Source organism: Arachis ipaensis, chromosome B3 (genome assembly GCF_059453495.1).
Source record: "Arachis ipaensis isolate K30076 ecotype BB chromosome B3, ASM5945349v1, whole genome shotgun sequence".
NCBI lineage: Eukaryota > Viridiplantae > Streptophyta > Magnoliopsida > Fabales > Fabaceae > Arachis > Arachis ipaensis.
In genome coordinates this window covers 48,479,808-48,489,977 of record NC_142438.1, presented here as the reverse complement: position 1 = coordinate 48,489,977, position 10,170 = coordinate 48,479,808, and the positions used below count along the sequence as shown (strand labels likewise).

Here is a 10,170-nt window from a genome sequence, read left to right as displayed (position 1 = left end):
AAGCATGTCAGAAGGACACTTTTTGGTCAGTCCTTTGTATCTCTCCCAAGCTTCATAGAGGGATTCACCTTCTTTCTGTCTGAAGGTCTGAACATCCACTCTAAGCTTACTCAGCTTTTGAGGAGGAAAGAACTTGGCTAAGAAAGCCTTGACCAGCTTATCCCAAGAGTTCAGGCTATCCTTAGGTTGAGAGTCCAACCATACTCTAGCTCTGTCTCTTATAGCAAAAGGAAAAGCATGAGCCTGTAGACTTCAGGATCTACTCCATTAGTCTTAACAGTATCACAGATCTGCAAAAATTCAGTTAAGAACTGAAAGGGATCTTCATATGGAAGTCCATGAAACTTGCAGTTTTGCTGCATCAGAGAAACTAATTGAGGTTTAAGCTCAAAATTGTTTGCTCCAATGGTAGGGATGGAGATGCTTCTTCCATGTAAATTGGAATTAGGTGCAGTAAAGTCACCAAGCATCCATCTTGCATTATTATTATTTTCGGCTGCCATCTCCTCTTCCTGTTCAAAAATTTCTGAAAGGTGCTTGCTGGATTGTTGTAATTTAGCTTCTCTTAGTTTCCTCTTCAGAGTCCTTTCAGGTTCTAGATCTGCTTCAACAAGAATATTCTTGTCTTTGCTCCTGCTCATATGAAAAAGAGGGACAGAAAATAATAATAATAATAATAATAATAATAATAATAATAATAATAATAATAATAATAATAATAATAATAATAATAATAATAATAATAATAATAATAATAATAATAATAATAGGGGTCCTTTTTACCACAGTATAGAGGTCCCTGTGTGAGTAAAAGAAAAGAAGAAGAAAAAATTCGAACACAGATGGAAGAAGGGGTTCGAATTTGGGTGAGATGAAGTGTTAGTAGATGAATAAATAAATAGAAGGAGATAAGAGAGAGAGAGAGAGAGAATTTTCGAAAATAATTTTTGAAAAAGAGTTAGTGATTTTCGAAAATAGTTTTTGAAAAAGGTTAGTAATTTTCGAGAATTAAAATCAAAAATTAAAATAATTAGTTAATTAAAAAGAAATTTTGAAAAAGACGAAAGATATTTTCGAAAATTAGAGAGAGAGAGTTAGTTAGGTAGTTTTGAAAAAGATAAGAAACAAACAAAAAGTTAGTTAGTTAGTTGAAACAAATTTGAAAATCAATTTTGAAAAGATAAGAAGTTAGAGAAGATATTTTAAAATCAAATTTTGAAAAAAATAAGATAAAGAGATATTTTTGAAAAGATATGATTGAAATTAGTTTTGAAAAAGATTTGATTTTTAAAATCACAATTAATGACTTGATTCACAAGAAATCACAAGATATGATTCTAGAACTCAAAGTTTGAATCTTTCTTAACAAGCAAGTAACAAACTTGAAATTTTTGAATCAAAACACTAATTGATGATGTTATTTTCGAAAATTATGTGATAAAGATAAGAAAAAGATTTTTGAAAAATATTTTTAAGATTTTCGAAAATAAATAAGAAAAATGAAAAAGATTTGATTTTTGAAAAAGATAAGATTTTTAAATTGAAAATTTGATTTGACTCATAAAACAACTAGATTTTAAAAATTTTTGAAAAAGTCAACTCAAATTTTCGAATTTATGAGAAGAAAAAGGGGAAGATATTTTTTTGATTTTTTTTGAATTTTTAAATGATGAGAGAGAAGAACATGAAAATGATGCAATGCATGAAAATTTTTAGATCAAAACAATGAATGCATGCAAGAATGCTATGAATGTCAAGATGAACACCAAGAACACTTTGAAGATCATGATGAACATCAAGAACATATTTTTGAAAAATTTTTAATGCAAAGAAAACATGCAAGACACCAAACTTAGAAATCTTTAATGCTCAGGCAATAAGAATTCAAGAATGCATATGAAAAACAAGAAAAGACACAAAACATGAAAACATCAAGATCAAACAAGAAGACTTACCAAGAACAACTTGAAGATCATGAAGAACACTATGAATGCATGAATTTTTTGAAAAATGCAAGATGAATATGCAATTGACACCAAACTTTCAACTTGACTCAAGACTCAAACAAGAAACATGAAATATTTTTTTTTATTTTTATGATTTTATGATTTTTTTTGTATTTTCTTAAATTTTTTTTGAAAATCATTTTGAAAAAGAAAAATAAGGATTCCAAAATTTTTAATATGAATTCCAGGAATCTTATGCTCTTTAGTCTAAAGCTCCAATCAAAGGGTCAGGCATGGCTTAATAGCCAGCCAAGCTTTAGTATGTAACTCAGACATGACACACCTGACATGCCCTCTCCAAAAGAATTAGACATGGCTTTACAGCCAGCCAGGCTTCAACATGTTTCATGAAACACTAGAATTCATTCTTAAAAATTCTGAAGAAAAATATATTTTTGAAAACATTTTTATTTTAAAAGTTTTTTTTTTGAAAACAAAACAAAAAGAAAATTACCTAATCTGAGCAACAAGATGAACCGTCAGTTGTCCAAACTCGAACAATCCCCGGCAATGGCGCCAAAAACTTGGTGCATGAAATTGTGATCATCAATGGCGCCATCAACATGGTACGCTCAATTGTAATCTAAACTTTTTATCACAACTTCGCACAACTAACCAGCAAGTGCACTGGGTCGTCCAAGTAATAAACCTTACGCGAGTAAGGGTCGATCCCACGGAGATTGTTGGTATGAAGCAAGCTATGGTCATCTTGTAAATCTCAGTCAGGCGGATATAAAATAGTTATGGAGTTTTCTAAAACATATACTAAAATAAGGATAGAAGAAAAGGATAGAAATACTTATGTAAATCATTGGTGAGAATTTCAGATAAGCGCATAGAGATGCTTTCGTTCCTCTGAACCTCTGCTTTCCTGCTGCCTTCATCCAATCAATCCTACTCCTTTCCATGGCTGGCTTTATGTAAGGGCATCACCGTTGTCAATGGCTACATCCCATCCTCTTGTGAAAACGGTCCAAATGCTCTGTCACAGCACGGCTAATCATCTGAGGTTCTCGATCATGCTGGAATAGAATTCACCCTCCTTTTGCATCTGTCACTACGCCCAGCACTCGCGAGTTTGAAGCTCGTCACAGTCATTCAATCCCAAAATCCTACTCGGAATACCACAGACAAGGTTTAGACTTTCCGGATTCTCATGAATGCCGCCATCAATCTAGCTTATACCACAAAGATTCTAATTAAGAGATCTAAGAGATACTCATTCAATCTAAGGTAGAACGGAAGTGGTTGTCAGGTACGCATTCATAAGGAATAATGATGATTGTCACGTTCATCACATTCAGGTTGAAGTGCGAATGAATATCTTAGAAGCAGAATAAGTTGAATTGAATAGAAAAACAGTAGTACTTTGCATTAATCTTTGAGGAACAGCAGAGCTCCACACCTTAATCTATGGAGTGTAGAAACTCTACCGTTGAAAATACATAAGTGAAAGGTCCAGGCATGGCCGAATGGCCAGCCCCCAAAACGTGATCACAGGATCAAAAATACAATCCAGGATGACTAATACACTAGTAAAAAGTCCTATTTATAATAAACTAGCTACTAGGGTTTACAGAAGTAAGTAATTGATGCATAAATCCACTTCCGGGGCCCAATTGGTGTGTGCTTGGGCTGAGCTTGAATGTTACACGTGCAGAGGCTCTTTCTGGAGTTGAACGCCAGGTTGTAACGTATTTCTGGCGTTCAACTCTGGTTTGTGACTTGTTTTTGGCGTTTAACTCCAGACAGCAGCGTAGAACTGGCGTTCAACGCCCTTTTACGTCATTTAAACTCAGTAAAAGAATGGACTATTATACATTGATGGAAAGCCCTGGATGTCTACTTTCCAACGCAATTGAAAGCGCGCCATTTTGAGTTCTGTAGCTCCAGAAAATTCATTTTGAGTGCAGGGAGGTCAGAATCCAACAGCATCAGCAGTCCTTCTTTCCCCTCTGAATCTGATTTTTGCTCAAGTCCCTCAATTTCAGCCAGAAAATACCTGAAATCACAGAAAAACACACAAACTCATAGTAAAGTCCAGAAATGTGAATTTAACATAAAAACTAATAAAAACATCCCTAAAAGTAACTAGATTCTACTAAAAATATACTAAAAACAATGCCAAAAAGCGTATAAATTATCCGCTCATCACAACACCAAACTTAAATTGTTGCTTGTCCCCAAGCAACTGAAAATTAAATAGGATAAAAATAAGAGAATATACTATAAATTCCAAACTATCAATGAAACATAGCTCCAATCAGATGAGTGGGACTTGTAGCTTTTTGCCTCTTGAATAGTTTTGGCATCTCACTCTATCCATTGAAGTTCAGAATGATTGGCATCTATAGGAACTCAGAGTTTAGATAGTGCTATTAATTCTCCTAGTTCAGTATGATGATTCTTGAACACAGCTATTTTATAAGTCTTGGCCGTGGCCCTAAGCACTTTGTTTTCCAGTATTACCACCGGATACATAAATGCCACAGACACATAATTGGGTGAACCTTTTCAGATTGTGACTCAGCTTTGCTAAAGTCCCCAATTAGACGTGTCCAGGGTTCTTAAGCACACTCTTCTTTTGCTTTGGACCTTGACTTTAACCGCTCAGTCTCAAGTTTTCACTTGACACCTTCACGCCACAAGCACATGGTTAGGGACAGCTTGGTTTAGCCGCTTAGGCCAGGATTTTATTCCTTTAGGCCCTCCTATCCACTGATGCTCAAAGCCTTGGGATCCTTTTTATTACCCTTGCCTTTTGGTTTTAAGGGCTATTGGCTTTTTGCTCTTGCCTCTTGGTTTTAAGAGCTTTGGCTTTTTCTGCTTGCTTTTTCTCTCTATTTTTTTTTTTCGCTAATTCTTTTTTCTGCAAGCTTTGTTCTTTGCTGCTTTTTCTTGCTTCAAGAATCATTTTTATGATTTTTCAGATTATCAAATAACATGTCTCCTTGTCATCATTATTTCAAGAGCCAACATATTTAACATTCATAAACAACAACTTCAAAAGACATATGCACTGTTCAAGCATTCATTCAGAAAACAAGAAGCATTGTCACCACATCAATATAATTAAACTAAGTTCAAGGATAAATTCGAAACTCATGTACTTCTTGTTCTTTTGAATTAAAACATTTTTCATTTAAGAGAGGTGATGGATTCATAGGACATTCATAACTTTAAGACATAGTTACTAACTACTAATGATCATGTAATAAGACACAAACATAGATAAGCACTTAACATAGAAAATGAAAAACAGAGAATGCAAGAACAAGGAATGAGTCCACCTTAGTGATGGTGGCGTTTCCTTCTTGAGGAACCAATGATGTCCTTGAGCTCTTCTATGTCTCTTCCTTGCCTTTGTTGCTCCTCCCTCATTGCTTTTTTATCTTCTCTTATTTCATGAAGGATGATGGAGTGCTCTTGATGTTCCACCCTTAATTGTCCCATGTTGGAACTTAATTCTCCTAGGGAGGTGTTTATTTGCTCCCAATAGTTTTGTGGAGGAAAATGCATTTGAGGCATCTCCGGGATCTCATGGTGATGAGCTTCATGCGTCTCTTGAGCTCCATGAATGGGCTCTCTTGCTTGCTCCATCTTTTTCTTAGTGATGGGCTTCTCTTCCTTAATGTGAATGTCTCCTTCTATGAAAGCTCCAGCTGAGTAACATAGATGGCAAATAAGATGAGGAAAAGCTAGCCTTGCCCCAGGGGAGGGCTTTTCGGCTATTTTGTAGAGTTCAAGGGAGATGACTTCATGAACTTCTACTTCCTCTCCAATCATGATGGCCCGATCCACAGTAACTTCAGATCGGTTGCTAGTGGGGATGATGGAGCGTTGGATGAACTCCAACCATCCTCTAGCCACAGGCTTGAGGTCCAGTCTTCTTAATTGAACCGGCTTGCCTTTGGAGTCAATCTTCCATTGAGCTCCTTCCACACATATGTCCATGAGGACTTGGTCCAACCTTTGATTAAAGTTGACCCTTCTAGTATAGGGGTGCTCATCTCCTTGCATCATAGGCAAGTTAAACGCCAACCTCACATTCTCCGGGCTAAAATCTAAGTATTTCCCCCGAACCATTGTAATATAATTTTTTGGATTCGGGTTCTTACTTTGATCATGGTTCCTAGTGATCCATGCATTGGCATAGAACTCTTGAACCATTAGGATGCCGACTTGTTGGATGGGGTTTGTTAGGACTTCCCAACCTCTTCTTTGGATTTCATGTCGGATCTCCGGATACTCATTTTTCTTGAGTTTGAAAGGGACCTCGGGGATCACCTTCTTCTTGGCCACAACATCATAGAAGTGGTCTTGATGAGCTTTGGAGATGAACCTTTCCATCTCCCATGACTCGGAGGTGGAAGCTTTTATCTTCCCCTTCCCTTTTCTAGAGGATTCGTGACGTGTTTCTGGTGTTTAACTCCAGACTGCAGCGTAGAACTGGCGTTCAACGCCCTTTTGCGTCGTCTAAACTCGGCCAAAGTATGGACTATTATATATTGCTGGAAAGCCCTGGATGTCTACTTTCCAACGCAATTAGAAGCGCGCCATTTTGAGTTCTGTAGCTCCAGAAAATCCACTTTGAGTGCAGGGAGGTCAGAATCCAACAACATCAGCAGTCCTTCTTCAACCTCTGAATTTGATTTTTGCTCAAGTCCCTCAATTTCAGCCAGAAAATACCTGAAATCACAGAAAAATACACAAACTCATAGTAAAGTCCAGAAATGTAAATTTAACATAAAAACTAATAAAAACATCCCTAAAAGTAACTAGATCCTACTAAAATCATACTAAAAACAATGCCAAAAAGCGTATAAATTATCCGCTCATTAGTACACTACAAGAAAATTCAACAACCAATAATACGAGGTTAGGACATAAATCAACAGTACATATTCAGCCAGCAACATAAATTCAACATGAAAAACAAAATTCTATAATCTAAATCAAGAGAATGACAATAATACAAGGTTAGGACAGTTACTTACATCATCGGTTGGTAGAATGTGAGTTGCTTCGGAGGAGTGGGGAGTATTTCTTAGTCTACTACTTGAGGCATCCAAAGGAGAATTTTGCGCTGCTTGCACTAAGGCTGCTACCTCTTCGTCACTCATTCCATGATTGAGTTGGTGCAACATCACCTTTAATAGACCACAAACACCGTCCATCTTCTTTTTTAATGATAAGACACTATCGTTGTATTCAACCTTCACTTCGTGAACTCCTCATCCTTTCTAAGAGAGCTTCTTGTAACTGAAGTCCCATAACAATGAACTCGACCTGGTTGGTCCTTTTCTAGCACTGCTACAAATGCATCCTCATGATTTTCCCCTGCCTCTATGTGGCTTTGAAGTTCATTCTACCAAAAGTAACAAAAAAAATACAAAGTCACATTAACTTAATATAGATACAAATCTATCTAGCATTTATATTGTACAAATTTAAATACAAATACAAAACAACTCACAATTGTTGTTTGTGTTTTAGCATCAATTTCTTTTTCATTTTTACTTGTGCGAGTTGCTGTGAAAACTTCAGCCCTCGATGGCTCTTCATTGTTCTCTTTAGAAATAAAAAAAAGTTATTAAAAAATTTTAAGTAGTTCAAAATAAACCGCTAAGATATATTATTGTTGTTATGCACACATTTAAATTTCAATTAAATTAAATCACAATTCTTCACTGACAAGTGGGGTTGAGTATAGTAGGTCTATAATTTAAGTTTAATTCTTGAATTCTCAACTGATTCCAGAACATTGAATAATGACTTAATTACCTTTTTGTGTATAATAAAATAAAATTGTGACTCACTCAATTTCAATATGACTGCATTAATGCATTACATACAAACAGATGTAGTAGTAATTGTATTTAACTGAGTTGCTATGGCTAACACAGAGATTAGACCCTACATAGTACATAGTACTTACTCTACAAAGTAAAATACAAATAAGGATAAGGTATTCTTTGCAATTTGCAAACCAGCAAACTTTAGTACTGGTATACGAGTCCTCAATATTCAAAGAGGCAAATGCACTCAAGTGAAGGTAAATTTTAATACAATTGGGCATGGTGTTGATCAAGCAAACTAAAAACAAAGTGTATATGTTTGAATAACTTAAATTTTGTTGCAGTCTCAAACTAAAAGAAGTGAGAACTCACAGCTTAGAGCGGAAAATGAGAAGCTTAGAGTAGATAACATGAGGTTGGATCCTCATTCATCGAACTCTACCGTTCTTTTAGATCGAGGTTGTAACTTAAATATACCTGAAAAAAAATCTGCACACTGTAAGAATACTAGAACAAACACAATTGACATGATATTAAAAATTAAATCCAATACGGTTAAAATTTTTTCGAAAAAGAATGAAATGAAATATCAGAAAGATATGATCCTTCTCAGTGGTACATGCAAAAGCAATAGTAACCTTAATTAGTAGTTATTAACCAAAATCAAACCAAAGTTGACTCGTTAATTACACAAGTTAGTCAAATTAAAGGGGTTAAAAAAAGTTGGAAATGAAGAGGTAGCATTAGCGTGGAGCAGTGTTGATGATCTTGATCATCATAATCAGATTAAAAAAAAGTTCTGAAATCTGCACACATCTGAGCTGCAAAAGACTATGATCTGTGATAACAAGACTGAAATCAAATTAAATAGGTGTATTCTGTTATTTTCTAATCACTAATTTTGACTTTATGGTTAGATAGTGAGTGTAACCCAAAAAATAGTTAACTAGTGAAAAGGTTTCAACAAAAATGAGCAGCCACATGCTCGTTCAAATAATAAAAATTAGTCAGCCTGAGAGAAATAACAGGCCACAACAACAGTAAAAGAACAGAATTAGTAAACCCGAACTTACTAAATGGTGACATAATTTCTTCAAGTGACTGACATTCTCCTAAAATTCAAACTAGAAAAGATGAACTTACTCCTAAAGGTAAGCACGTATTCCGAGCTATCAAGGAGATCCCTCAATTTGCTTTCGCTTGAATTATCTCGGCTAGAAACTCCATGAGAGCCGCATTGACCTGAACTTGTTAATGAAACATCATTAGAAGCTGTAACAAAAATGAAGATGGCAGTTAATTCAAATAGAATTAAACCTATAAGTTATATTATATATAATTTACTGTGACAAGTGATTTATGAAAGGTAAATTAAAAAAATATTAAAATAGTATAAAAAGGAATAAATGATAGCTATTTTTCTATTTTCTAATATTGCTCATTAGTTAAAACAGCAAAAAACAGCAGAAATCATCCAATAAAAGGCAAGAACTAACCACTAATCAATTCAATAAAACAGCAGAAAATATTCAATAATCATCCAATAATCATCTATTTTACAAATTAAACCAGTAGCACAGCAAGAGCTAATCACTAATCAATTCAATAAAAAGTTAACAGCAGAAAACATTCAATAATCATCCAATTTTCTTGATTGATTTCTAAATGGAGCATTTTAAAAAGATGAAGATAGAGCACAACTGAGCACTAACCTTCGAGCAGCACGGCGAGCAGAACCGCGAGAGAAAGGCGAGAAGCTTTCCGAGCAGAACGGTGGGACAGACGACAAGCAAAACAGCAAGAGGACTGTCATTCAAGGACAAATCTGGTTGCGATCTTGATCGCGAAGGGTGGCGACGGTGAGATAGATGGCGGCGTGATGGAGGTTAAGGTTTTCTGAACCTTTCAACGAAAAGCCATTCAAAACCCTTTCAAAGCAGCGTCGAGGAAGACAACGACTACTGATGGTGACGGCGACGGCAAGCTCGAGGAAGACCACTATAATGAACGATGAAGATGACGATGACGGCGATGAAGGTTGGGTGCAATGAAGGCGATGAAGGCTGGGTGCGATGAAGGGCAGTGATGAAGATGACGATGAAGGCGATGAAGGCTGCTGGGTGCGATGAAGCTAAACGATGAAGATGATGATGAACGACGAAGGAAGGGTTCGAGAGTGAAGATGAAGCTGACGGCGCAGTTTAGGGTTTGGAAGTGAATTTTAGGGTTAAAAGTGAATTTGGTAACAATAAGAAACTAGTTTGTTTTTGTTATCATTTTTAGGGTTAAAATTTGAAAACTTACAAAAAAATGTTAAGTGTGGAAAAAAATAGGTGGGAAACTAAATTTTAGGGGAGGGAACTCTA

The 10,170-nt window shown here is 35.6% G+C and overlaps 1 non-coding gene across 1 annotated transcript; it reads left to right on the top strand.

Moving 5' to 3' along the window:
* Window positions 1-108, top strand: LOC148570550 (small nucleolar RNA R71). The gene has a single exon (XR_015880396.1). It is a non-coding gene; the product is annotated as a small nucleolar RNA R71 (small nucleolar RNA).
* Window positions 109-10,170: the final 10,062 nt, after the last annotated feature.